This window comes from Mustela putorius, unplaced genomic scaffold, assembly GCF_011764305.1.
Source record: "Mustela putorius furo isolate JIRA1106 unplaced genomic scaffold, ASM1176430v1.1 tig00000487_pilon_pilon_pilon, whole genome shotgun sequence".
Classification (NCBI taxonomy): Eukaryota; Metazoa; Chordata; class Mammalia; order Carnivora; family Mustelidae; genus Mustela; species Mustela putorius.
This window is the reverse complement of record NW_025421399.1, coordinates 7,802,463-7,828,695: the sequence shown is the minus strand read 5'-3', so window position 1 is coordinate 7,828,695 and position 26,233 is coordinate 7,802,463. Positions and strand designations below refer to the sequence as shown.

At 42.7% G+C, this 26,233-nt stretch overlaps 1 protein-coding gene across 5 annotated transcripts in view; it reads right to left on the bottom strand.

The window, feature by feature from the left end:
* Positions 1–24,843, bottom strand: part of HELZ (helicase with zinc finger) — a 163,948-nt gene extending 139,105 nt beyond the window's left edge. For 3 of the 5 annotated variants that reach the window (XM_004749121.3, XM_004749123.3, XM_045080925.1), the window contains exons 1-4: positions 24,755–24,843; positions 23,342–23,397; positions 22,322–22,414; positions 17,818–17,874 (exon numbers count right to left, since the gene is read on the bottom strand). The gene's annotated coding sequence lies outside the window, so the exon portion shown is untranslated. The remainder of the gene's footprint in view (positions 1–17,817; positions 17,875–22,321; positions 22,415–23,341; positions 23,398–24,754) is intronic. The other 2 variants (XM_013054510.2, XM_004749122.3) reach the window with 2 other exon arrangements.
* Positions 24,844–26,233: the final 1,390 nt, after the last annotated feature.

Below are 26,233 nucleotides of genomic sequence, written 5' to 3'. Positions count from 1 at the left end.
CAGGGAAATCTCAGTAACATTTAACATGTAAGTAGAGATTAGAGGCAGAAGTTTTGTGGCTCAATGACTTAAGGAGTTAACATCTGATTCATTAGGTTCAAGTGCCAACCTCAGAAGAGGATGTGAAAGTTTCTATCACAAATACCTTCATTAATTAGGTCCCGATCATTAGTTTCTACCTAAGTCCTACCTGAACCTCTTAGGGTACTTGGCTGTAGAGTGGATCAGGACGAAGCAGGTCTTATTCAACTGTTTTCTTTGGTTTTTCAGAAAAAAGCATGACCTTGTTACACATGCTCCTAAAGATGAAGTGCTTTCTCAAACATAAAATAAAAACTGCCAGTCAAAGTGAGATAATGTCTCAGGCCATGCTAAAATGGACTGTAGAAAATATGTATGAAGAGATTTGCAGTCAAATGCTCTACCACTGAGCTATACCCCCATGTATGAAGAGATTTGGAACTACTCCTACTAGAAGAGGCCAGCACCCAGCTACACCTCACTGTAGGGGTGACAGACCCTCTTGTCTGGGATACAGATACAGCCTTATCAATAGCATACGATCCACTGCCTGGCCAGAACGGCCTGATCCAAGGGCAGACACTGACCAAGCTGGGTCTAGGAGAGCCTCTCCCATGGGGACAGGGAGGTCCAGGGAAAGGAGCTGAGTCACATGAATCACATCAATATAGGAAGAAGCACCCCATCTGCCTACTGTGAGAGCTACCCTCTACCAGCCTTGATTCTTCTCTTCCTGTTAAAAACATTCAAGTTGTGGGGTGCCTGGGTAGCTCAGTGGGTTAAGCCTCTGCCTGGTCGTGACCTTGGGGTCCTGGGACCAGATCCCACATCAGGCTCTCTCTGCTCAGCAGGGAGCCTGCTTCCCCTCTCTGCCGGCTTGTGATCTCTGTCTGTCAAATAAATAAATAAAATCTTAAAAAAGAACATAAAAACATAAAAAAGAACATAAAAAAAGAACATAAAACACTAATTTTCTACAAACTCCAACCCGTGTGGGGAACATGAGCTTGAGAGTATGTAACTTCCCAGGCAAGAAAGTGGGAATCAGAAACCAAGGTTCCAATCCACATCCATGAACTCCTGCAATCCGCTGCTGACCTATAAAAGAGACTAATATCATTAGTTGTTTGGCCACCCAGCACCCATTCCTCTTCCTGGTAACAGGAGCCCATACTCTCCCTCTGAGAATTCACCTCTCCCCTACTGCCATCCATGTGGTTCCTGAAGAGCTGACTGCACCAAGGAAGCTAAGGCTGTCATGTGACCATGACTGGCCAATCCAAGCCTCACAGCCCCAAACACCAAGATTGGCTCAGGGTAAGACATGTGACCCCATCAGAACCAATGAGACATGAGACTTTTGCTGAGGCTTCTGGGAAAGAGATAGGTGTTCTTCCCTGCTGAACCTAAAATCTGAGGCTCCAGGGGATGACTGTGCTGCAGCCATTTTTCTACCATATAGTGCCTACAACTGAAGTTTATACTTTAGAAAAAGGCAGAGTTGATTCAGGGGAGAAACTGGGTCTCGATGTCACGACTTGAGCCTGACTCCATCTAGCTATGCCTGAACTTTGCAGTTAGGTGAGCCAAGAAATTTCTTTCTAGGGGCGCCTGGGTGGCTCAGTGGTTAAGCCGCTGCCTTCGGCTCAGGTCATGATCTCAGGGTCCTGGGATCGAGTCCCGCATCGGGCTCTCTGCTCAGCGGGGAGCCTGCTTCCTCCTCTCTCTCTCTCTGCCTGCCTCTCTGCCTACTTGTGATTTCTCTCTGTCAAATAAATAAATAAAAATCTTAAAAAAAAAAAAAAAAAAAAAAAAAAAAAAAAAAAAGAAATTTCTTTCTAGTTTAAGACAGTTCAGGTTGATGCTTCAGGCAGTTGGAACTAACTGATGTATATGTACATCTAATTAGTACTTTACAGGAAGTAAAAGACAGAGGAGCTGGTAATTGTCTCATAAAACAGTATCTACGCACATGATTACTAATAGCACTGGCCACAGTTATTGATTACTAATAACAGTAAGTGTAAGGAGGAAAAAAAGTGTGATATTCGGTTATTCTGCATGTTGAAAATATAATTCTAAAACATGTGTTTAAATGACTTCACCATAAAGCTACTTCGGCAATAATAAGAACCATTTACTGAACGCTTACTGTGTGATGGATGCTGTTGAAAATGAACTACATAATCCAATTTAATCCCCATAATGACCTTACAAGGTGGATATTATTATTTTTCCAATCTCATTTACAGAGAAGGAAACTGAAGCACAGAAAAGTTACTTACCCACAGTTATACTGTAAACAACAGAGGCAGGATTCAAATTCAGACAGAATGACACGGTTCATGCTTTTAGCCATGACACTGACTCTGAACCCACAATGGAGGTTCCCATGCTTTCCAAGAGTGGAAACTCAAACCCAGGCACTTCCAAAAATATTAAATGTGAATGTAAAGTATCTTCACAGTCTTAATGACTGATTTCCTACATAGTTCTGCATCATAAAAGTATCTGTATATTAACCATGTTAGAGATTACCATTGAAGAGAAAGTAGGAAAATCTTCCCAAATCTAAGCCAATCAACTCTTTCGGTTAATCAAAAGTCACAGATGTTCCTAAGACTACAGAGTATTTTAATTAACACCACCTTTCTGTAAAATGATAACATTTGCACCTTCCACAAAGTCAACTTTATGAGACCATTCCTAACACTAAGTTAGTTTTCACTACCTTTATAGGAAAGAAACTTGTTTTAAAATCTATCAATCTTAGTACAACCCAAAAAAAGGGGAAAAAAAGGATAAATTAGTCCTAATCAAAATTAAACATTTCTGTCCTCTAAAATCCCACGTTAAAGGAATGAAGAGAAAGATAAAGACTAAGAGAAAATTTTTTGCAAATCACATATCTGGAAAAGGATTTGTATCTAGACATAGAATTCTCAAAACTCAGTAATAGGAAAATAACCAAATTAAAAGCTGGATAAAAAATTTCCACACGCACTCCACAAAAATATGATGATGGCAAATTAGCACATAAAAAGATGTTCAATGGCTTTAGTCATCAGAGAAATGCAAATTAAAACCATGATTAGGCACTACTACTAGATACCTATTAAAATGACTACATTGCAAATATTGATATTATCAGTGATGTGGAATACCAGAACTCTCATACACTGCTAGTGGGAATATAAAATGGTACAACCACTCCAGAAAAAGGATTGGCAGTTTCTTAAAAAGTTAAACATATACTCACTATATGACCTAGCAATCCCTCTCCCCACAGACAGCAAACCTGGAGAAATGAAAACGTTATGTTCACCCAAAAATTTGTACACAGATGTTTACAGTAGCTCCATTCATAACTGCTAAAAACTGGAAACAATCCAAATGTCCCTTAATGAGTAACGATAGAAAACTACTCAGCAATAAATAAAGAATAAATTTGTAATATATATAATACCTTAGATGAATCTGAAAGACAGAGTAAAGGAGCCCAGTCTCAGAAGTTTAATACTGTATGATTCCATTTATATTATATTTTCAAAAAGCCAAAACTATAGGGCTGGAAAAATCAGTGGTTGCAGGGGTTATGGGATGGGGATGGATAATTACACAAGGAGAGCATGAGGGAGTTTTTTGGGATGATAATAGCGTGTATCCAGACTGTGGGGAAAGCTACACAAACTAGACGTGTATTAAATTGAAAAAATTTTCTTACCAAAAGAAAAAAAGCCACTTTTACAGTATGATAATTTAAAAGTAAAATTTTAAAATCACTTTTAAAATATGAATCGCAATGTCACAATTAACATGTTTTTAAAAACTGTAAAGAAATAGATATGGAAGGGTATGTTAATCAATGGAAAACCTACGCCCATGACCCTTTCCATCCACGTATGTTTCAGAGGCAAGAACGGAGGCTTAGAAAGAAAGTCTCCAAACTGAGCACTCATTGAGCTCACTTGGCACCAAATATAGGATACTTCTGAAGAATTCCATTATCACCAGGTACTTTGTCCAGGACCAAAAGTAAATAATGGAGAAAAATGAAATCAACAGTGCGCCACAAAGGTGCTAGGGAGACAGGCCTGGACTAAGACATTTTCAGTAACAGATGATAAAAAGGAAGGTGATTTTTAAAAGAATCATTCTTTTCCCACTGTGGACTTCGTTTTGTAACTGTATGAGAATAACCATCCGACCACCATGAAATCAAGTCATGAAATGTGGTTTACTGAAAAAAAAAAAAAAATCAGTTATCTTCCTTAAATTAACTTTTCTTGTTAATGTAGCTATGTTCCTCTTTTACTTCAAAAGAGCTAAAGCTTATTTGATTACAAACAGACTTCAAAGAAGAAAAATCAACTGGAGCAAACAGCAGGAGCCAATAGTAGTAAAAAAAAATTTCTTCAATCTAAACTGAAGAGAATTTCTGTATCTCTATCTTATACACTTGTTCCCATTAGAAACAAACAAACAAAAAATATCTTCCTCATAGGTAACTTGGGTAGAAGGAATCGGACTGCATTTGTCGAGATCTGAGAAGACTGAAGAGCTGTGCTGAACATCTACTCTATCTCTATAACACTATCTACTAACTCTGACAGAAATCACGAACAGCCACACAATCAGGTCTCGATTAGACTCCAAGTTGGCCTTAATTTATTAAGCTATAGGGCGCCTGGGTGGCTCAGTGGGTTAAGCCGCTGCCTTCGGCTCAGGTCGTGATCTCAGGGTCCTGGGATCGAGTCCCGCATCAGGCTTCCTGCTGGGAGCCTGCTTCCTCCTCTCTCTCTCTCTGCTTGCCTCTCTGCCTACTTGTGATCTCTGTCAAATAAATAAATAAAATCTTTAAAAAAAAAATTTATTAAGCTATATAAGCAATAAAACCATAGGAAAACTTGAAAGATGCATACAATAAAATACTTTTCTTTACATGACTAACAAAACAAAAAAAAAAAAATTTTTTTCTTTTTTAACAAAACAAAAATTTAAACAAAGGAAGAACTGCTAGGAAAGAATTAGAGATTCACTTTTTTTTCTACAAAGTCAATTATTTGCCTTTAATCAGCCTCATGCATTGTTCTTTTCCCAGGAGAAACTCTATTATTCTGAAAACAAGACTCTACTGGAAAGTACATGTATTGTGACAAGAGAGGAAAAGCCAGATTGATACATTATTAAAATAACCCATATGACCTAGCCCCTTGGATTAAGGAAAGCATATGAGAGCATCTCCCCTTCTCCAGACCCAGCAGCCCAGCTGTGGGGAGACAGTGACACCAGCAGAAGTGTGTTATGCTTCCTCGGGGAACAAAAAGTTTGGAACCATTACTCCAGGGGTAGCACGGTGGTTCTGAAATGCCGGTAAATTAGTGTCCAGGCTCACTACTAGACCTCCAGGCCACCCACGGCCTGGCTAGAGCCTAATTTTCTCACCACGCCTGAAGGGCAGTCAAGCTTCTGAGTCTCTGCCCCTTCCCACCGCCTGAATGTCCTTCCCTCCTCTCTCTCTGAACCTAACTCCTAGTCGGTTTTAAATGAATGATCCCAGGCTTAACTTCTCTAAAATGTTCTCCCTCCTAAACCAGCACTACTTCCTACAGAAGGATTGGCCTCTAAATCATCTATTATTTTGAATTAAACATATAAGATGCTTTGGCTTCCCACACAACCATCTTATAAATAGGGTCATATTTTATATCATTGATATCCCCAAGACAACCATTCAATTCACTAACGCCATTCAATAAATGCTTTAATTGAATTTCCCAAAGAGATGGCCTAAAATAACCTGAATGCCAAGCATTCCAAGAACTGAGCTGTCTGTACCAAATTCAGTACTCATCAGAATTCCAAGTCATAAAGAGGAATGCTGTATTATCTTTAAATTTATCTATTTTTATCCAAAACTAGAATCTGCCATGGTTCTATGGGATATATAAGCAAAATATTCTGCAAAGTAAAGAAAGTTTTATTCATTGTACTATATTTAATATTCACCCAGACTTGCATTTTTCTCTAAAACTCTTATAAAATCTCTGAGCATGCAAGAAGCATTAGAAGAGAGACTAAGCCTATTGAGAAGAAAACTAGAAACTAAGATCATCAATCGTATTCCATTATGAGTAATCTCTTTCATGAAGAGGTAAATTTTCCTAAATTCCAGAATGCATGGAATTCAATATAGCAAAGCAAAATGTTTTAAATACGTAAAAGAAACATCCTAATGGACCTTCTACCATCTGTCTTAGTAACTAAAATGATAAAAACAAAAAAAAACTAAAAAAATTTTTTTTAAAGATTTTATTTATTTATTTGACAGAGATCACAAGTAGGCAGAGAAGCAGGCAGAGAGAGGAGGAAGCAGGCTCCCCGCTGAGCAGAGAGCCCAATGCGGGGGCCGATTCCAGGACACCGGGACCATGACCCGAGCCGAAGTCAGAGGCTTTAACCCACTGAGCCACCCAGGTGCCTCCAAAAAACTAAATTTTAAAAGTTGTATCAATAGCTAAAATTGAGGGGGGTTTTCCCATCTATTAGTTTGACTTTTCCTGACCCATATTTTTTTTAAGATTTAATTTATTGGGGCACCTGGGTGGCTCAGTGGGTTAAAGCCTCTGTCTTTGGCTTGGGTCATGATCCCAGAGTCCTTCGATCAAGCCCTGCTTCGGGCTCTCTGCTCAGCGGGGAGCCTGCTTCCTCCTCTCAATCTGCCTCTCTCTCTGCCTACTTGTGATCTCTGTCTGTCAAATAAATAAATAAAATCTAAAAAAAAAAAAAAAAGATTTAATTTATTTATTGGCGAGAGCAAGAAAGAGACAGTGAGAGAGGAAGAGCGGACAGGAGCAGGGAGAAGCAGGCTACCCGCAGAGCACAGAGCCCAATGCGGGGCTCCATCCCAGGACGCCGGGACCATGACCTAAGCTAATGGCAGTCGCTTAACTAACTGAGCCACCCAGGGCACCCCTGACCCATATTTCAGAACTACCAGCAATTCTGGAGACAGACCTCTTTCAAGAATTCCAAATTATTTCTTAAAAACTTTGAGCCTCCTCCCAAATCATCTAACATGCTTACTAATCAATAAAAATGCATATATCTTAAATCCCATATTTATGAAGCAATCAAATCAAAAGACTGACTTTCTAGAAAAGTTCGCTGCTTACCGAGAAAATTTTACTAAAAACATTTTCTATTCTTTGTATTTCTTTATTTTCCCTTTTAGATTATCTGTGGAGACTTATAAACACATCATAATCCCAAACAGTTGAGCTTTTTAAACAAAACATAAATCAATTTTAAAAAAGCCAACTGCGTAATTAAAACAAAATGGTACCACCACCACCACCACCATCATCATCCTTCTTAAAAGCTGTCTCTAATTTACACCAACAGTCTATGTTCTAAAACTGCATTTTCAAGTCGGTGATTGAAACTCAGTACGGAGTTTCCTACTCCCATATGTAAGAAAAAAACAGTCTTGGTAAGTAAAAAAAAAAAAAAAGTAGATTATAAAATAATCCAGTATATAATCCCATTTTATAAAACATGTATTGAATATGTTACATAAAAAGCCAAGATAAGGGGCGCCTGGTTGGCTCAGCTGCTTCAGCGACTGCCTTCCACTCAGGTCATGATCCTGGAGTCCCGGTATCCAGTCCCGGTATCCAGCCGAGCAGGATGCCACTTCTCCCTCTGACCTCCCGCCCTCATGCTCGCTCGCTCTTATTCTCTCTCTCTCTCAAATAAATAAAATCTTAAAAAAAAAAAAAAGGCCAAGATATGAAACAAAATATCAAAAGTGACTATCTTCTTTCCCAAAACCCTTAGCTCCAGTCTAATCTAACCATGAGGAAAACTATCAGACAAACCCAGACTCTGTAACACTCTATGAAATACCCGACCAAGGCCTGGGCGGCTCAGTCAGTGACGTGTTGGACTCTTGGCTTTGGCTCAGGTCCTGATCTCAGAGTCGTGAGAAGGAGCCCCTCCAAGGGCTCTGCACCCAGCGGGGAGCCGGCTGGGGATTCTTTTTCTCCATCTCCCTCTCCCCCACCCCTGGTGCACTCTCTCTCAAATAAATAAATCTTCAAAAAAAAAAAAAAAAAAGGAAGGAAAAAGAAGGAAGGGAGGAAGGGAGGGAAGGGGGAGGGAAGGGGGAGGGAGGGAGGAGAGAAAGAAGGAAAGACCAGGACTCTTCAACAATGAACTCTGAGGGGCGCCTGGGTGGCTCAGTGGGTTAAAGCCTCTGCCTTCGGCTCAGGTCATGATCCCAGGGTCCTTTAGAGATACAGTTGACCATCAGGTTGCTGACCCCCATGATGTCAAAAATCTGTGTATAACTCTGACTCCCCAAAAACCTTACTCCTAATAACCTAGTGCTGACCAGAAGTCTTACTGCTAACAGTCAGTTAATGCATACTTTGTATGTTATACAATGTACTCTTAGAATTAAGTAAACTAGAGAAAAGAGATTATTAAAAAAATCACAAGTGGGGCGCCTGGTGGCTCAGTCGGTTAAGCTTCTGCCTTCGGCTCAGGTCATGATCCCAGAGTCCTGGGATCGAGCCCCACATCGGGCTCACTGCTCAGCAGGGAGCCTGCTTCTCTCTCTGACTCTGCCTGCCACTCTGCCTGCTTGTGTGCTCGCTCTCTCTCTCTCTCTCTGACAAATAAATAAATAATAAAATCTTTTTTAAAAATAAAAATAAATAAAAGAATTACAAGAGGGGTGCCAGGGTGGCTCAGCCATTAGGCAGCTGCCTTTGGCTCAGATCATGATCCCAGTCCTGTGATGAAGCCCTGCATCAGGCTCCCCGCTCAGGGGGAAAGCCTGCTTCTCCCTCTCCCACTCCCCCACTATGTGTCTCTCTCTGTCAAATAAATAAATAAAATCTTTAAAAAAAAAAAAAAAGAATCACAAGAGGGACAGCTGGCTGGCTCAGTCAAGTAGAGCATGCCAGTCTCGATCACAAGCTCTATGCTGAGTGTAGAGATTACTTAAATAAATAAATCTTTAAAAAAAAAGAAGAAGGGGGCGCCTAGGTGGCTCAGTGGGTTAAAGCCTCTGCCTTCGGCTCAGGTCATCATCATCAAGCTCTCTGCTCAGCGGGGAGCCTGCTTCCCCGTTTCTCCCTTCCTCTCTCTCTGCCTACTTGTGATCTCTGTCTGTCAAATAAATAAATAAAATATAAAAAAAAAAAGAAGAAGAAGAAGAAGAAGAAGAAAGAAGAAAAAGAAAAAAAAAGAAGGAAGAAGAAGGGACAGAGAATACGTTTACTCTACTGTAAACACTCCATGTATAAATGGACCTGCATAATTCAAACCCATATGAATGAAGTACCATCCAACATGTCTGCCACTAACTTTCAACTGGCTCTGGGAAAAAAAAAAAAAACAACTTCTATTGAGAGAAAGTAAATTAGGGCAAATGCTAACAACTGAATGTTGACTATACCAGTCTTTCAACTTTCCTATACGCATAAACATTTCTATGAAATAAATAAAACTAATGGTTTTCTTTAACTTAAAAAAAGTGATTTGAAACCCAAACTAATCCAGGGGCACCTGGGTGGTTAGGTCAGTTAAGCATCCAACTCTTGGTTTCAGCTCAGGAAATGATCTCAGGGTGTGAGATCAACTCCAAGGTGGACTCTGGGTGTGGAGCCTGCTTGAGATTCTCTCTCCCTCTACCCCTCTTCCCCCACCCCTGCCCACCATCTCACTCGCACATGCACTCTCTCTCTCAAAAAAAAAAAAAAAAACCCAGAAAATAACAAGTGTTGGTGAAGATGTGGAGAAACACATTGCTAGTGGCACATAAAATGATGCTACTACTATGGAAATAGAATCAGTATGGTGATTCCTCAACAAATTAAAAACAGAATTACCACAGGACCCAGCAATTCCACTTCTGGGTTAATTCCCAAAAGAACTAAAAGCAGGGACTCAAACAAATACTTGTATATCCATGTTCATAGCAGCATTATTCACATTGGCGGAAAGGTGGAAGCAACCCAAGTATCTATTAACAGATGAATGGAGGGGCGCCTGGGTGGCTCAGTCCATTAGGCTCCTGCCTTCCGCTCAGGCCATGATCCCAGGGTCCTGGGATTGAGCCCAGGGTGGGATTCCCTGCTCAGCAGGGAGACTGCTCTCCCTGTCCCCTGCTCATGCCCTCTCTCTCAAATAAATAAATAAAATCTTAAAAAAAAAAAAATAATAAAAGATGAATGGATTAAAAATGTGCCGTTTACATAAAATGGCTTATTATTTAGCCTCAGAAAGCAAGGAAATGCTGACATATGCTATAATATAGGTGAACCTTGAAGACATTATGCTAAGTGAAAAAGAGGCAGACACAAAAGGACAACGTCTGACTGTACGTACAGGAGGGACCTAGAATACCCAAATTCATTGCGAGATAAAGTAGAATGCTGGCTGCCAGGGGCTTGAGGGAGGGGGAAATGGAGAGGTGCTGTTTAATGGGTACAGAGTTTCAGTTTGGGGCAATGAAAGAGTTTTGGAGACGGATGGTGGGGACAGTCCCACAATAATGTGAATGTACCTCCGGCCACTGACCTGTATGGCTAACATGATAATTTTACGCCTGTTTAGCCAAAATTTCTACAGAAAACACACACACAAGTCTTGATACCCTCCTTATAAGCACTGAGGCCCATATCCTAATCCAGATGCAAACCTAAGGACTCCTTACTGCCCATTTCCCAGTATGCCCCACCACTGAGGAACTGAGAGCTCAGAGCCAGATCCAAAGGTGGAAAATTAGTCCCACTACATAAATTCAGAAAAGCCAAAACATGGGTGCAAGTCTAGAGCAGTTGGCTAGAGGCAGGCTAGGGAGGAGAAGGCAAAGGCAGAAAGCAGAGACTCTCTCAGGACAGAGGAGCTGATGAGACTAGTAAGGACAGCACAGTTGGTGAGAACTGGGAATAATGGAGAGGACAGATCAGAGAAGAGAATTTTCTGGGATAAGGGAAGGGAAGTGGAGGAAAAGGTAAAAGAGAATTCTAAGAAGGGGATTCATTGAAGAAGGGATTCTGCCCAAGTGTCAGCAGAAAAATAACTTCTTTCCATTGAGGCAGTCATTTGTATCCAAAGAAACCAAGAAAAGTGATAATATCAAGCCTATGATAAGTCAGGAGGAAAAATATTTTCCTATGAAAGACTACAACTGGGGCGCCTGGGTGGCTCAGTGGTTAAAGCCTCTGCCTTCGGCTCAGGTCATGATCTCAGGGCCCTGGGACAGAGCCCCACATCGGGTCTGCTTCCCCCTCTCTCTCTCTCTGCCTGCCACTCTGCCTACTTGTGATCTCTCTCTGTGTGTCTAATAAATAAGTAAAATCTTTAAAAAAAAAAAGAGTATACAGGCTTAAAAACAGATCTGCCTAAATTTCAATTCTGGCATTGCAACCAGAGACAATCTACATAAAAATTTGCCTTGATCTCCAAATCTGTAAAATAGGAATAATAACAATCTCCACCTCCCAGGACTCTTGCAAGAATTAAAATAAATTGAATTATAAAAGTACTCAGAACAGGGACGCCTGGGTGGCTCAGTGGGTTAAAGCCTCCGCCTTTGGCTCAGGTCATGATCCCAGAGTCCTGAGATCAAGCCCCACATTGGGCTCTCTGCTTGGCAGGGAGCCTGCTTCCTCCTCGCTCTCTGCCTGCCTCTCTGCCTACTTGTGATCTCTGTCTGTCAAATAAATAAATAAAATCTTTTTTTTAAAAAACTGACATCTTTAAAAAAAAAAAAAAAGTACTCAGAACAGTGCCTGGCCCACTATAATAAAAGCATTAGCTCACAGGACGCCAGGATGGCTCAGACGCTGAGCATCTGCCTATGACTCAGGTCATGATACCAGACTCCTGGGTTCGAGCCCGGAATAGGGCTCCCTGCTCAGCGGGGAGCCTGCTTCTCCCTCTCCCACTCCCTGCTTATGCTCTCTCTCTCACTGTGTCTCTCTCTGTCAAATAAATAAATAAAATCTTTGGGGGGAAAAAAAAGCATTAGCTCACAAATCTAGAATATGAGCTCCATGGGAGCTGGGATTTTGTCTATTTTGTTCACTGCTGAAGCCCCAGGTTCCTGACATAAGTATGTGCTGAAAAATAAAAATTTGTTGAATGAGATATTTTATGCCAGCAACACAGAATCCCAAAGTAAAACAGCACTACCTTTTTGTTATTACTGACAACTAAAACCTGCATCAGTTTAGCTTCAAAGTTTAGAGTTCATAGAGCATTGGGTTTTTTTTAACACCTATCTTAGCTCAGGTGATTCTGCAAAGCTGGTATCATTTATCTCCATATCACAGACAAACCAAGAGTCAAAAGACTTAAGTGATTTGCCCAAAACACAAAATCTGAGGCAGAACATAATTCTGGAAGTTAATCCTACTTCTTTTCCCTCTAGACCATACCCACGTAGCTCAAAACATACCCTACGAAACTGTTCAAATTCTCCCTACCTGCAAATGCACCAAGTTCAAGGTTACCAACACACTTCATCTTCCCATTTACTTTAAAGTAACTGATAGGGGGGCGCCTGGGTGGCTCAGTGGGTTAGAGCCTCTGCCTTCAGCTCGGGTCATGATCCCAGGAATCTTGGGATGGAGCTCTGCATCTGGCTCTCTGCTCAGCAGGAAGCCTGCTTCCCCCTCTCTCTCTGCCTGCCTCTGCCTACTTGTGATCTTTCTCGTCAAATAAATAAGTAAAATTATTTAAAAAAATAAAAAATAAAGTAACTGATGGGGAGGGAAGAAACAGATGACATAACACAAACAACTGTTCGAGTCAGGCAATGGGTACCGCGGGACTGATTATACTCTTTTTCCACTTCATGTGGAACCTTTGAAAGGTTCCATAATAAAAAATTTTAACTAAGGGGCGCCTGGGAGGCTCAGTCAGTTAAATGTCTGTCTTTGGCTCAGGTCATGATCCCTGTGCCCCACGTGGGGCTCTGCGCTTGGCCAGGAGTCTGCCTCCCAGACTCCCTCTGCTCCTCCCCCTCCCTTGTGCTCTCTCTCAGACACATAAAATCTTTTTTAAAAAATTTTTCGAAAAGAAATTTTCCAAAAGATAAAGTCCTCATTCTGCAACATAAACTCTGCCACTTCCAGCTTCTACTGAGCACATCCCAGTGTGAGGAAAACACGCCACGTGAGAATCTTCAGCACTTTGCAGTGAGAGGCAGGGACGAGAACACCGGACTGGGAATCAGGAAGCTTCCTTCGTGCTTGGCTTTACTAAGCAGGAGACCTCACTGGTTCCTCTAGTACCTCTGGGCCCCAAACTTCCTCCTCTGTTCCTTCTAAGATTAAAATTCTGATTTCAGCTTTCTCCTTACTCCCTGAACTCAACAAACAAAACCAAATTCATCTTTCCTCTATTCCAAACCCCGAAGACCTGTTCTTCCTCCTGACTTCCCTATTCCTGATGCCTAATTCTGCCAGCCGCCTGAGCATGCACACCTCAACATCATCTCTGACTTGAGACATGGAACTGACTGTTCCCTTCCCCTCCTATCTAATCAGTTACCACGTCTCTCTGCTCAGCCTCCAAAATATCTCCTTAATCCACTAACTCCTCTTCATTCCCAATGCCACAGATTCAATTCAGTCCCTCATAACCCCTTACTTGGACTACTACCATGAATACAACTGAAGTCCCTCTCTTGGGCGCCTGGATGGCTCGGTCAGTTAAGCGTCTGCCTTTGCCTTGGGTCATGATCCCGGAGTCCCAGGAGTCCCAGGAGTCCCAGGATTGGGCCCCACATCAGGCTCCCCACTCAGGTGTTAAGTCTACTTCTCCCTCTGACCCTCCCCTCTCTCATGCTCTCTCGCACGCTCTGTCTGTCTCTCTCTCTCTCTCTCAAATAAGTAAAATCTTTAAAAAACAAACAAACAAAACCCTCTCTATCTCTCCTCACTGCCAATCCATCCTACTCATCAGTCTGGCACTTAAGACCCTCCAAAACTCAGTCCCAACCTCTTAGCCGTCTCAACATCCACTATGTTCCCTTATGCATCCCAGGGTCCAAGTGGTTTGGACATGCAGTTTCCTGAGGTCAACCTCATTTCCAACACCAGTCCCCCACCTCTGCTCAAGCTCTCTTTCTCTCCAGAATGCCCTCTTCTTCCCTCTGCTTCTCATCTTCAAGGTGATGCCATTTAAATACCACTTCTTCAGCTGAAGTGTTTCTTTATTTCCCCAAGGGGGCAGTATAACACCCTCTCCTTAACCACTAAGCACTGGGGCTGAACCTCTTTTATAGCACCTATTAGTCCTTTCATTTTCTGGTGCCTTTAATCTCCCTACTAGATAATTCGTTCCTTGTCAGTAGGAAATACGTCTTACTCATCTTTGTATTCCTCAGAACAGAGCTTCTCAAAGACTGTGCAAAGGCACAGTGGCAAGTTAAAGATGTTCCAGGCTGTAATCAACCCTCCAAGCAGTCACAAAGGGCCTTCAGCAGCGAGAGCAGAGTCCCCACCAGTCAAGTCGCAAGCATTCTCCAGTCTAACCCTCTCCCAACTGAGCTATCTCGGCCACCCCTCAAGCATTCTCAAGTAGGTTCCTCCTTCAACCAGGTACACACTGCAATGATAACTTGGACACACTCAGAGGACGCAACACAGCACGCTGTACACAGTGGATGCCCAATAAACAGTTGCTGAACTGAAGTGAGAATAACCCATGTGTTCCCTTTCAACCACTACCTCCAAGATCACTTACCATCTAGACCTCTTTGAACGTTTCCACTGAATGTGTTCTGGTTATCTTTTTAATAACCACTGGTTTATTAGCTGGCTACACTTGCCTTACCATCCAAAGCTCACATCAACACCGTAGTGCATAAAATAACAGAGGATATGCACAAACAATGCACCACAAAGAGACTCAAAGTAAAATTCAACATTACAGAACAAAGAAATGCAATGCCACTTTACACTACTAAATGAGCAAAAACTTTTTATGAAAAACTGTATTTCTCTGTCCAGCTCTGGCAAAACAGGTATATCCCTTTATCTGTTAGAAGTAAAAACTGGTACAACGTTCTTGAAAAGCTGTATGGCAACATATACAAAAAGCCATAAAAACATTCATCCCATTTAACACAATACACTCAGAAATGTACCCTAGAAATATAATTAGTGAAAAAAATAAAACCAGTAGTATGTACAATAATGTAAAGTATTAAGTGAAAACCAGGGAGCAACCATAAATACCTAACACTGAAAGAATTAGGTAAATTGTGGGAGCATGACTTCATGAAATATTTTGCAGCCTTTCCTACAAGAGCACCTGGGTGGCTCATTCGATTAAGCATCTGACTCTTGATTTTGGCTCGTGACTCCGGGCTGTGAGATCGAGCCCCAGGTCAGGCTTCACATGAATGGGAGTCTGCTCCTCTCCCTCCTCCTCTGCCCTTCCCCGTGCCTACATGTGTGCACACACTGTCTCTCAAACAAATAAATCATATAGCATAAGCATATAGGGGCACCTGGGTGGCTCAGTGGGTTAAGCCTCTGCCTTCGGCTCAGGTCATGATCTTGGGGTTCTGGGATCGAGCCCCGCATTGGGCTCTCTGCTCAGCACGGAGCCTGCTTCCTCCTCTCTCTCTGCCTGCCTGTCTGCCTAGTTGTGATCTCTGTCAAATAAATAAATAAAATCTTAAAAAAAAAAAAAAGTAAGCATATAAATTTAAATTGTGGCACCTATAACATGGAAACGTTCCATGATCTAGTAAGTAGAAAAAATTCAAATTACATGTACCATAATTAACATGAGTAAAAAATACACATATGTGTATATACATACCTATATATGCTTACATATAAAACTATGTATTTTAATGGAAAACAAAACAAAAAATCAACCATTTTAGGGTAATAATCTAAATATCTTAACAATTTATTTAATAGGCATTCTTCTGAAATTTTTTTAAAGATTTATTTATTTATTTATTTGACAGAGAATGAGAGTGAGCATGAGAGGGGGGAAGGTCAGAGGGAGAGAAGCAGACCCCTTGCTGAGCAGGGGTGTCCCGATGCAGGAAGGACTCAATCCCCAGACTCCAGGATCATGACCTGAGCTGAAGGCAGTCGCTCAACCAACTGAGTCACCCAGGTGCCCTATTCTCCTGAACTTTTGAAAAAGAAAGTTCTGCTATATTGAGGAAACAGAGGGGTTCCATGATACAAGCTTGGCAGAGCCTCAAGAAGAGGTTCACCCCTCCCTTTTACAGTTCATTTTGGCCTTAACTGAGAACTCTCATGCATTCCTTATCACAATGACCTCTTTATGACACCCTCAGACCCCCACTTTCCAAGGCCAGCAAACCACCTCAACTGTTTTCAACTCCCAAATCATGCAAAACAATAACATAAACTCTAAAACAAAGAATGCCTACAACTGTGTGTTACTTTAGCAATCAGCAAATAGCCAAGCCCAAATTCAATTATAAACCCTGAAAGTATATAGTACTGTCACATTAAGGTTTCCAGGATTCTCAAAGCCAACTTGCTGAGTAGTGGACTATACCAGAATTAAAAAGCAGTATGGAATCACAGACAAATCAAGGAACTAAGGGCCAGGAGACCAAGGTACAGTTAAAAAGAAAAAAGAAAAGTTACTTTAACTACAAAGAAGTTGGGTAAAAAGCAGCTGGCCGTGTCTCAGGAGTCTCATGCAGCCAGAGTCCGTAAGCCAGGACAGCAAGTCATTTTATTAAATATTAAAACATATCAAAACATAATTTTTAGCACTGATGTCCCACAAGGATGCCATTAAAGCAGTCTTCTCATTGTTTTTTCTGTATTATCACCATTGTCTAAGTTTAATAATGAAAGACCAAGATACAATAATGGACCAAAAAACTTAGTTACTGTGAATCAGAAATAATAGAGACTAAATTGCTTTTCTTAGAAGGGCATTTCAGCAAAAGATAAATAATTTGAAAGACTAATAAATAGAACCATTAGGAAAAAAGTTTAACCTTGTGTTTCTATCGCTGTGTTCTCAGTATCTAGACTCAGTATCAAAAATGCAGATATATATGATCATTCATGACAATACACACGCAGCAGATACCAGGGTAAACAAACTATTCATACTTAACCAAGTTCATCAGAGCACAGGGTGATTACCACTCAGAATGTTGACACAAAAACTGAAGGGCCTCTCAAGATCCAATCATATGCAGATCGGATGAGCCCCTATGTGGTTACTCATTCAGAACAAGAGTGGAAGATTAACCCACCCTCACTTCTCTCCAAACAAACTCCCACAAAGCGGCAAACAGTCTCTTCTGTTCAGCGTCATCCCGTCTGTTCCAGGAGTGGCCAATTCCATCCATCGGGACCAGCATCCTCAGGTTTCCTCCATCTCACTACTGCTCAGCATCACCGGCACCCCCCCCCACCTTATTCTTTCTGGACGGAATCACCCTCTAGATTAAGCCTCTCTTGTTGCCTTCTCAGGCATTACCAAGGTCTTGTTTTCTTTTTTTTTTTTTTTTTTTTTTTTTTAAAGATTTTATTTATTTATTTGACAGAGAGAAATCACAAGTAGGCAGAGAGGCAGGCAGAGAGAGAGAGAGGAGGAAGCAGGCTCCCTGCTGAGCAGAGAGCCCGATGCGGGACTCGATCCCAGGACCCTGAGATCATGACCTGAGCCGAAGGCAGCGGCTTAACCACTGAGCCACCCAGGCGCCCACCAAGGTCTTGTTTTCTAAATAAAGCTCTCCTAAACCTTACTCACCTGCAGTTCACTGCACTGGGGATCACCCAAATAGCCCATCAGAGCTCTTTATAATTTCTGAAAGAGAGAAAAGGAAGCTTTTAAATACATAGTAGAAAACACCTTTGCTGATGTATCAGTTCTGAAGCACTTGTATCCAGTATTCACGGCATATGGTCTTTTGGTCCATAGTATTTCAGTAAAATGTAGCATAGCCAGTCGGACCAAAAGTCCTGAGATAAGAGACCAGAGATAGAAGTTTGGTTTATTGTTGCTATTACTTAGCTGTGTGACCTTGGGCAAGTCATTTGACTTCTGCAGGCCTAAATTTCCTCATGTGGAAAATAAAACAGACCAGACAGAAGTAGCAGAATACATTACAATGGAAAGAGCACAGGCTCTCCAAGACAAAACACTAGCACCACAACTTACCAGTCTTATGACATTTGTTAGCTAGCTCACATTTGGCCTAAATTTCCTCCTCTGCAAAACGGAAATAACAACTCTCTTAGGGTTGTTAAGAGAATTAAAGGAGAGATAATGAGTTATAAAAAGCCTATAGTAAACATACTGTGCAGTTTATCATAAAATTCTACAGACAGTAATTACCACCGTTACCCCAGCCCTAACATTATATGAATTCAATTCTCAAATATTTATTTCCTTAAAATATCAACAATCAAACCTGTACCAATCTGACAATGGAATTAACTGTTTCACTAACAATTCAATTACAGTTATCTTTTTTTTTTTAAAGATTTTATTTATTTATTTGACAGACAGAGATCACAAATAGGGAGAGAGGAAGGCAGAGAGAGAGGAGCAAGCAGGCTCCCCGCTGAGCAGAGAGACCGATGCGGGGCTCAATCCCAAGACCCTGAGATCATGACCTGAGCCGAAGGCAGAGGCTTTAACCACTGAGCCACCCAGGCGCCCCTTAATTACAGTTATCTTAAACTGATGGTAGTTTAAGATTATCAGTATTACTAAAAAAAAAAAAAAAAAAATTATCAGTATTACTTAACATCGTAGGAAATAGGAGCAGAATGGACCCTGCGTAACATTTGAACTAGTTCATTGCCCAGGCCTTCCTTGACTTCTCCCTCTGCTTTCACTAATACTAGTGTACACCACAACAGAGAGACCCTCCAGAAGCCAAATGACACCAACTGTTTTCTAATGGTCAGCTCAGAGGAGCACAACTAAAGATGGGGAAAGAAGAACAAAGTCTTATTTTTTTAATCTTTTTTTACTGGACACCTGGGTGGCTCAGTCGGTTAAGCACTGCCTTCAGCTCAGGTCAGGATCCCAGGATCCAGTCCCGCACGGGGTTCTCTGCTCAAGAGGGAGTCCGTTCTCTCTCTCCTTCTGCCTGCCGCTCCTCCTCCTCATGCTCTTTTTCCTCCCCTCTCTCACTCTCTCTCAAATAAATAAATAAAATCTTTAAAAATATTAAATAAATCTTTTTAACTTTATGTACTTAAGTACTGTTCAATTTTGTTTACCATAGCATACATCAGTTTTTGTATTAAAAACAACTGTTTAGAGGTGCCTGGATGGCTCAGTGGGTTAAGCCTCTTGCCTTCAGCTTAGGTCATGATTTCAGGGTTCTGGGATCGAGTCCCACATCGAGCTCTCTGCTCAGCAGGGAGCCTGCTTTTCCCTCTCTCTCTGACTGCCTCTGCCTACCTACAATCTCTCTCTGTCAAATAAATAAAATCTTACACACACACACACACACACACACACACACACAAAACTGTTTAAGGGGCTCCTGGGTGGCTCAGTCGGTTGAGTGTCTATCTTCAGCTCAGGTCAGGTCAGGATCTTGGAATCCTGAGATCAAGCCCTGCATTGGGCTCCCTGCTCAGCGGGGAGTTGGCTTCCCCTTCTGTCTCTCCCTCTGTGATCTCTCTCACTCTCTCTCAAATAAGTAATTAAAATCTTTAAAAATAAAAATATTGTTTAAAACTATATTAATTATACATATTGCCTAGTGACAGGAAGCTCGCCTTACAGGAATATTTTTACCACAAGGAGAATTTCCACAGAAGAAAGGAAAAAGGCAAATTCAGATGTGCTGAGAACACCTAAAATATGGCACAGAAATAACAAAAAATCACAAACATTCACACTTCAGAATGGTTCAGTCAAAAAATATGCCATGCATTCTCTGAAGATCTAATGATGAATCAGGGGGTTTCTGGCTCAAAAGCAAGATGAATATACAAACTCTGGTTTTACCAGACAACTTCCTGCTCTTAGAGAAAATGACCCAGTATAATTTAGACAAGGAAACAAGTTGGTATGACTATCTGGCAGTATGTTGAAAAACTTTCAATTTGTTTTAGACAATTGATAGCTTTTAAAAATTATATTATACATACTTATATATTTAATATATATAATAGTATTCATGTTACATCTACAGTATTATTTTTAAAAGAGGAATATTAACTCTGTTGAATTCAGGATTACTCAAAAGTATTATCTCAGCCACTCCTGAAGTGGTTCACTATATTTTACGTTGCTTCTAGCCAATGCTACATAAATCCTGACTACACCCATCAATTTAAATGAACTGTAAGCTGGTGTGGCCACATTCTCCACACATAACATAGTTCTTTCCCAGAAAACATCTCAAATTATTACTTAGAAGTCAAATTATATTTGAATGTACACTTATCTAAGTTTATGAAAATAACCATAACAATTTGCTTATAATTTTTTTTTAAAGATTTATTTATTTGACAGAGAGAAATCACAAGTAGACAGAGAGGCAGCCAGAGAGAGAGAGAGAGAGGGAAGCAAGCTCCCTGCTGAGCAGAGAGCCCGATGCGGGACTCGATCCCAGGACCCTGAGATCATGACCTGAGCCGAAGGCAGCGGCTTAACAATTTGCTTATAATTTTTAAGTAGTTCCTCACCCTATCTTGTTTATCAACAAGTTGATATACTTGACCCAAAATCCTCTATGCATCTGAAGTAATGGGCAAAGAACCATACTTCTTGTGCTGAGCCAGTATCTGAATCTTAAATGCAGTCTGACAATTATAAACTAACTTTTATTGAATATTAATATCAAGACTACCTCATAAACAGGCAATAAAAATGCATGTATAAGACCTGGTCTACTGGGGCACCTGGGTAGCTCAGTTGGTTAAGCCTGTACCTTCTGCTCAGGTCATAATCCCAGGGTCTTGGGATGGAGCCTCGCATTAGGCTCCCTGCTCAATGGGAGCGTGCTTTTCCCTCTCCCTCTGTTGCTCCCCGTTTGTGCTCTCTTGCTCTTTATATCAAATAAATAAATAAAATCTTTAAAAAAAAAAAAAGATCTGGTCTACTTATGTGTAGATCCCTCTGCAATATTCTTAGCCTTTCATGAATATGCTATGTATTTTTAAACTACACAAGGCCCTCTGCAAGTAGCAATGATCTCTCCTGTTGTTTCGGCATCACTCCCCTCCTCAATAAAAACTGGACTTGGGGCGCCTGGGTGGCTCAGTGGGTTAAACCGCTGCCTTCGGCTCAGGTCATGATCTCAGGGTCCTGGGATCGAGTCCCACGTCGGGCTCTCTGCTCAGCAGGGAGCCTGCTTCCCTCTCTCTCTCTCTGCCTGCTTCTCCATCTACTTGTGATTTCTCTCTCTGGCAAATAAATAAATAAAATCTTTAAAAAAAAAAAAAAAAAAAAAACTGGACAGTCCATAAATATACACTGACTTTCCAATGTGGACTGAGTAATTTTGATGTTAGAAAATGAAAAATCTTCCTGACAGTGGCAAAAGTCAAAGTTTGCCACCAGACAGAGAGGTACTTAATGATGCCCCAAAACTACAGCCTTACCTAAAAATAGTGTCCTAGCTTCTCAGCCAAAAGGATAGACTAAAAAAGCTGTGTCTTTATTCGGCTACAAGACACTGTCTTCAACCTAGCCCTAACCTTTAATAATATGGTATTTCCTATTTTAGAATACTTTTGTACAAACTTGTTTGATAACCAACCACTAACTTCATTTTCAAGTGACTACTAATACTTCACATGGTCTACATGCATAAAAATTGTGGAAAATATCTTGACATAATTCAACCCAAATTAACACTAGTCACAAGAGATTACCAATTTCTAAATATTCAATTTTTTTAAGTTTTTATTTATCTTTTTTAGTATTCTCTACACCCAACATGGAGCTCAAACTCACAACCCAGAGATCAAGAATCTCATGCTCTTCCAACTGAGCCAGGCAGATGCCTCTAATTATTTCATTTTTGGACTACAAATAAACATCTCCATAGGCTAAGAAGCAGATCACTGGTTCCTTTCCACAAAGTAATCTGTAAATTTAAGCAAATAAATAAATAAATAAAAAGGAAAGGTTCTGATTGGAAGGTCTAAGTCATTGAATATGCCACTGAAATAAATAAATTTTAAGATCCACATCTGCTCTGCCAAAAATAAAAATAAAAATATATAATACACACAAGCACTGAGTTTCAAACACAAGCAAATGTGGCATATGCACTTACAAAAGGATCTTGATTTACGTCCACCTTCCTCTCCCAAGTTTTGTTTTTTGTTTTTTGTTTTTGGGAAGGCAAATGTCAATAGAATGCCTCAATCTGGAAAAAAATAAAGCACAGCTTATTCTTCTTAATCAGATGTTCCAATAGATAGGAAAATTTTGTGAGAGGATTTCAAAATCCAAAGGTTACCCATACCTGTTTGGAAAAAAACACACACACACACCTGCAGCGGGCCTAATAACTTTACATTTTCTCAATAAATCATAATATTTTTAAAGCTGAGAAAACTGCTTGTGAAAAATGTAAAATTAACAAACCTCTCCTCCTCCCTGTTATAGAATACTAACTGTACACTAACACTTTATCAATAATGTCCTTCAAATCCAAAGCATTAGAAGTTAGATTAAAGCAGCACTTTAAATTCCCACACCACATGAACAGAAAATAATGACAAACCCATCTTATCCCTAATAAATTAAACAAAATTCAACACTATCATTCTTATTTCAAAATAACTATGGGAAAGACAAATACTATTCCACTTTTTCAGAAAAGAAAAGGAATGACTGATGCCTATAATCAATCTTTCCAATGGAACGGGTGTTCTTAACAAGAGTCCCAGTAACTCGGACATAGAAAACCCACATAAACAATCACTAACACTCAATGTTGAGTATGTGATAGACACCAATACACATATGAAATTAAGACATCCAATTAAAGTTACACAAGGAAATTTACATATAATTACCGGTGGTGAAGATACTGATCAGGGATAGCTGCAAATAACATTTGGCTCTGGATGAGCTCCACTATGGTTGAGAACCACTGCAATAACCTAAAAGTTTTGTACGCTGGACACATTTTTCCTTTCTAAAGCTAGCCCTACCTACAGACCCATTTGACTGATTGAGATACTTGGAAAATAAAGAAGGTCCCATTAAATTACTTAGTCCCAGCCTGACCCTTATGCACTGATTAAAATAAAGGAAAAAGGGAAATCATTCTTAACTGCAGTCTCACCTTACACATCTCACCAGCACTGTAGTTCTTTAGTGATCAATTACTTCATCCAATTCCTGAGGCAAACAGAAAAGTAAAATGTGTCTGTACAACACCAATAACAATCAGTAGCAAATACTACATCAGTCCCAAGTGAGAGGGCTTCTAAATTTCAAATGGAAAAAGTTACCAAAATGGTACAGTATGCAGTTCTGTAAATGAACTGTTCTGCTTTCGAATAAAAACATTTCCTTTCTGTGTGATGGAAGAACAGACTATAAAATGCTCTTAAGATCCAAAACATTAAAAAAGCTTTCTCTTTCAGCACTGACTGATCTTACTTTCAAAAAAGAAGACCAAAAAAAAAAAAAAGAAAGAAAGAAAGAAAAGAAAAAAAAAAAAAGAAATGAAGGACAAGAAACCTCATTAATTTAAGTTTTAGAGAGGGCAAAATTAAGAACAAACTAGCCAGGACAACTCCTCCCCGGCTCAACCCTACACCCCCACCCACACCCGGCATCCACTGTCCCTAGAGTTATACACATTTTATTAACGATTTGCCTGAAAAGTCTAAGCTGCGAGAGAGAAGCAATAACAATTTTGAGTTTCAAACAGAACCTGAGGATCTGAATCCAAGAACCTTAAGACCCGGGCTTCCAGCCCTGTCTGAAGGATCCTCAGAGAAGAAGAGGGTGCAGAAAGCTCAAATAATCTGGGGGTAGAAGAACCAAAGTTCCCTAAATAAAACTGCAGTCCCCTAGCCCTAGAAAAGGGGAGTCTTAAAAGATCTCCCAGAAAAAGATAGTCTGTTTTTATTTTTGTTGATGCGCTTGTGGGCCAATGAGAATTTCCGAGGAGGGGGCGGAGAAAAGGGGGGGAAAAGTGAAGCTCTGGCAACAGCCCCCGGCGGGGGAGAGAGGGGGCGCACCCCTGACCCACTTTTGCTGACGCCCACCCTCGGCCCCCGCCCCACCGCAGCAAGTCCGAGCCCTGAGGGGGCGATCAAGCGGGGCGTGGGAGGCCCGCACCCTCCCCACCCCCAGCCGCGACCCGGAGAAGGGGAGCGTGCAGGGCGGCTCGACCCCCCCCCCCACCCCGCTCCGGAGTGCCCGCGGCTGGAGAAACCTCCCGCAGGCCCGCGGCCGGGGTCTGCAAAGCCCCCTCCACCGCCTGGGCCCCGGGCGCCGCGGCCCCCAGCGGAGGGGAAGGGGACCGAGGAGGGGAAGAAGCTGTAAACAGCCCCAGCGTCCGGGCCTCGCCTCGAAGAGCCCCGCTTCCCAGGCCCCGCCGCGGGCCGCCTGGGTCCCCAGCCCGTCCGAGGGCCGCCCCTCCCGGGGCCCCGGGGACCGGAGTGGAGTCAGGTCTCCTCCCCGGAGGGCTCCGGCAGCTCGCGGAGCGGTCCCAGCAGCGGAGAAGGGGGAAGTCAGGACTTACCTGTCATTACTTTCTACGCCATCTTGGATCCACTTGTCAACGTCCCCACAAAGCATTATGGGTAAGAAAGAGCCTTTAAAGTGACTCCCCCCCTCGGCCCCCGACTCCCGCCTCCCGCCGCCGGCGCCGCCCCTCCGGCCGCACCTCCCGCCCGGAAAGTTGCCCCGGCTGGCTGGCGGGCCCGGGCGCCTGCAGCCCGGCCCCCTCCCCTCCTCCTCGCTGTTTGCATTTAAAATTCATCCCCATTTTTTAAAATGTGGCTTTGGGTTTTCCTCTTGGCTCCTGCCCCTGGGTTCCCTTCCCCCCACCCCTCGCCTCCACGCCTGTTCCCTTTGCCCCGCCGCCCTCCTGCCCTGGCAGACACCCCACGTCTGCATTTAATCAGCCCGAGGTTTCCCAGCTGCTGGCAGCAGAGAGCTGCTCATTGATTTATTTATGCGCATTTATGCGTCTGTTATTGCTCTAGATCCTCAGTGCCCGGCGGCGGGCTTCTGCGGCCGGCTCCCTGCCCCGGGGCAGGCGGGGGTCGCCTGCAGGGCCCGGGAGCCTGGCAGCACCGCAGACCCGTCGGCGCTCGGACTCCCGCATCCGCGGGCGGAGAAGTGCCTCTACCCTGGCAAAGCGTTCCGGGGCCGTCGGGCTCCAGGACCTGGGCGGACACTGTCCCCGAGTCAACCGGCGTCAACGCGCGTTTGGGGGTTGGGGAAAGAAGTAACAAGCTAAATGCAACTTTTACCCATTTGATCGCCCTCCTGCTGGCTCCTCCCCTCCGCCGGTAACGGGATCCGCGACCCTCTAGGTGGAGACCCCTCCCCTAGGAATGTGGCTTTGGGCACTACCGAGCCCACCGGTTCGCATTCCAGGCAGAATGTGGACTGTAACTTCCCGGGGCAGGTAATTCAGGGGCTCAGGCTGCTGCATCCGACCCGGACGGGTAAGGCGCGCCGGGGCCCTGGGAGAGTCCGAGAGGGGAGAGGGTGCGGGGCTGGGAGGAGGGTGCGCCCACCTAGGTCCACCTGCCGGATCCCGGCGGGGAGGCGAACCTTAGGGGCTGGGCAAGGGGAGGATTATCCGCGCCACTCCCGCCTGGGAGTTGTCGGGGGACGCCCGGAGTCGCCTGTCTGCCACGGGGTACCCTGTAAGTAGGGGGCGCAGAGACGCGGGGCTAGCAAGCCCGCAGTCCACGCACGCCGCCCGGCGCTCTGCTCCCTCCCGCGGGCCCTTTGCAAAGCGCAGAGCTCTCCCTGATACCCACCGCGGGCTTTTCGGTTGCACCGGGCGAGCACAGCACTCGCCCGCACCCTCAGCAGTGGTCCCATGACCCCTAGAGCCGCTTGGTCAGTCCCCCAACTCCCTCCCTTCCCAGGGACTCTGGTACTCCCGCTTTGCAGACTGGGAGTCTGCTCTGGTTGCTTCCCGCTCCCCCCCCCAAGCAAGCTTTTACAAGGAGGTGTCCAAGGGAAAATCCTCTAGGACATC